The 3,177-nt window shown below is 36.5% G+C and overlaps 1 pseudogene across 1 annotated transcript; it reads left to right on the top strand.

Moving 5' to 3' along the window:
• The first annotated feature begins 637 nt into the window (after positions 1-637).
• LOC308654662 (DNA mismatch repair protein Mlh3-like) lies at positions 638-2,970 on the top strand (annotated as a pseudogene). Its single transcript has one exon. The product of its transcript is annotated as a DNA mismatch repair protein Mlh3-like (transcript).
• The last annotated feature ends 207 nt before the right edge of the window (positions 2,971-3,177 follow it).

The raw sequence follows: 3,177 nt of genomic DNA, 5'->3' as shown, positions 1-3,177 counted from the left end.
GCTCAAATTCTGCACCTTGTCTGTAAGCATGTCTTTAGGCCTGGCCCTTGGTAAGCACCTGAGAAATAAGCTGAGTCCTTGGAATATTCTGCCTGAGTAGAGTTATTTGTATGCCCAATACCTTGGGTCATGTGGTACATATTTATTTCATCAAATAATTTAAATGAACAATGTGATTTATGATGAACACCTGCTATTGTATGCCTAAGACTTAGGGAGATTTAGGACCTCATAGTACAAAGTAAATCAAATGGTTTGTGCTAACAAGTGAGACACACAGTGAATGCTTACTTCAACTCTAGAGGACTGGAGCCTCAATAGGTGAGATCAGTCACACAGGTATTGAATATCTCTATGTGACTGACCACTAATAAAATCTCTGGAGAAGCTCGGGTGATCTTCCTGACTGGTAATACTTTGAATCGATTGCCACATATCCTTGCTTAGACAATTGAGAACATTTATGGAACTGCACTGTAAAAGGGAAGCTTAAAATTGGTGCCGGGCATTTTTTTTTTTTTTTTTTTTTTTTTAGAGTGTGAGGCAGTTGATATCCAAGAGTTGGTGAAAGGCATTTGGAGGCAGTTATTTCCAGTCAGGGAATCAGTGCCTGGCATTCTCACTGCCTCTACCTGCCATGATCAAGTGCTTGTCAGTTGAAGTACAAGTCAAATTGCATTCTCATTTGGCTACAAGCTCCTTAGGCCAATGTGTTAAGGAACTTGCCCTCAACAATATTAATGCTGAAGCAAACTGTGTGGCCCTCAGGGTGAATATGGAGATCTTCCAAGTTCAAGTAATAGACAACGGATTTGGGATGGGGAGTGATGATGTGGACAAGGTGGGAAATCATTATTTCACTAGTAAATGCAACTTGGTAGAGGATTTGGAGAACACCAGGTTTTATGGGAGGCCTTGGCAAGCATGAGTAAGATGGCCATTGCTGTGGAAATTTCATCCAAGAAAAACAGGACAATGAAAACTTTTGTGGTACTGTTCAGAATGGAAAAGCCTTAAAATTTTGTTTGTGAAGCTGATTTTACTAGACCAAGTGTAGGGACAGCCATAACAGTACATACCCTATTTTACCAGTTACCTGTGAGGGGGAAATACATGGATCCTAAACTGGAGTTTGAGAAGTTTAGACAGAGGGTAGAAGCTCTCTCACTCATGCACCCTTCCATTTTTTTTTTTCTGTTTGAGAAATGATGTTTCTGGTTCTATGGTTCTTCAACTCCTTAAAACCAAAGACATGTTCCCAGTTTTGTCAAATTTATGGATTGGGCAAGTCCCCAAAGTTAAGAGAAATACATTTTAAATATAAGGAGTTTGAGTTTAGTGGCTATATCAGCTCTGAAGCATACTACAATAAGAATATGCACTTTTTGTTTGTAAACAGAAGACTAGTATTGACTTTTTATTAAGAAAAGGAAGTACTACACTCAAGCCAAAAAATGGTTCTGCCAATAGAAAAATGACTTAAAGTCCTCAGCATCAGTGTAATCCAGAACTCCATGGGATTTATATCATCAACATGGAGTGCCAATCTGTCAATGACATGTACATGGAGCCAGCAAAAACTCTGATTGAGTTTGAGAGCGTGAATACTTTCTAGATTTTTATTCAGGAAGGAGTGAAAATGTTTTTAAAGCAAGAAAAAATATTTGGATTTATCAGGTGAGGACATTAAGAATTCAGTGAAGATAATGATTTTGATTTATTTGGTGCTACGTTTTAGAAACATGTGTCCTTATATGAGAAGCATGACTAGAGTGGTTTCCAGGATGCATGTAATAATATTTTGGATTCCTATGAAATGCTTGATTGGCAGTCAAAATCTGGGAGAAGAAAATCTACTATAGAAAACATAAACATACAGAATTCTAGGGAGTCAGAAGCTATCAGAAGAAAGAAATAACTCATTTTTGTACATTTAAGAATCAGATGACCACAGCCACACTAAAATGACAGAATTGTCATTACATAACAAAGATAGCTGTTTCTTAGAATCAAGGATGTTAGTATAAGAGACAGTTGAAATATCGGAATCAGGAGAAAATGAGAAACACAAAAAATATTGCTTGGAACATAACCCTGTAGAAAGTCCATGTGGAACCAGTTCAGAAATATTTTTAATTCCTTTTCAGACACAAGATCACTTTGAGGAAAGTGGGGTAGATTTAGAAACACAGAAAGAAAGTACTACTGTTAGTGGCATGGCTGCCAACATCTTGAAAAATAAAATAATTCAGAATCAACTAGAGAGATTTGAAGATGCTACTGAAATGGGATGCCAATCCATGCCTTTTGAGACAGGATTATTGAGCATACATAGTGCTCAGAAAGAAAAAAGAGCCCAGTAATTGTGGAAGAAAAAATGTTTTTATTATGGACAAGTAAAATTGTGTTCTACTGGCTTTATAACTCATGTGCTACAAAAATGACCAAACTAAATCAACTGAAGCAGAACATTCATTCAAAAATTATGTTCAGTCTGGTCCTACAAGTGCCCCCAAAACATTTGGAAGTAGAACTTGTCATAGTTGAGACTCCAGACATGGAAGGTTTAACCAGCACTCTAAGTAAAGAATCTGCCCCAGTTTTTTTGAGCAAAAAAAAAAAAATTGAGGACAAAATACAAGTTATGGGCTAGAAAACAAACCTATAGGAAAATGTAAAATTGTTACTGTGTTTTAAGGAAGCTGATAAAGAATCACACACAGGTTGCTTACTTCTTGATACATCCTCTTCCTTTCCTTGGTGTAGATATGTTTCAAATGGTATTAAGAAAACATAAATTGATTGGTTTCTCCAAACTTTTAGGCCATAAGAAGCTAATCTTGACTTCACAACTAGGAGAAGTTTAAAAGGCACTATGGAAAAGTTAAAAATCCTCTAGATACAGAAATGGAAGAAACTGATATTGAAGTCATTACCAGTCTTAGTCCTCAAGAAGAGCCTGACACTTGACTGAAAAAGACAAGAAACACTTAGAAAATTCTGACTGTAAAATCACTATTACAAAGTGTACTGATTCAAATGGTCATTGTCAACCAGTAAGTTACATCCTGTGCTCAGAGAAGTTTCCACTTTCCAAAGAAGATTGGAACAATAGGTGCCTTATTTGAAAGAAAGTCATATAACTCTAAGAAAGTTATCTCCCTGTAACAGAAAACC

This window comes from Spermophilus citellus (genome assembly GCF_964194105.1).
Source record: "Spermophilus citellus genome assembly, chromosome: 8".
NCBI lineage: Eukaryota > Metazoa > Chordata > Mammalia > Rodentia > Sciuridae > Spermophilus > Spermophilus citellus.
The sequence above is the reverse complement of the archived record's forward strand: the minus strand, read 5'-3'. Positions and strand labels throughout refer to the sequence as shown.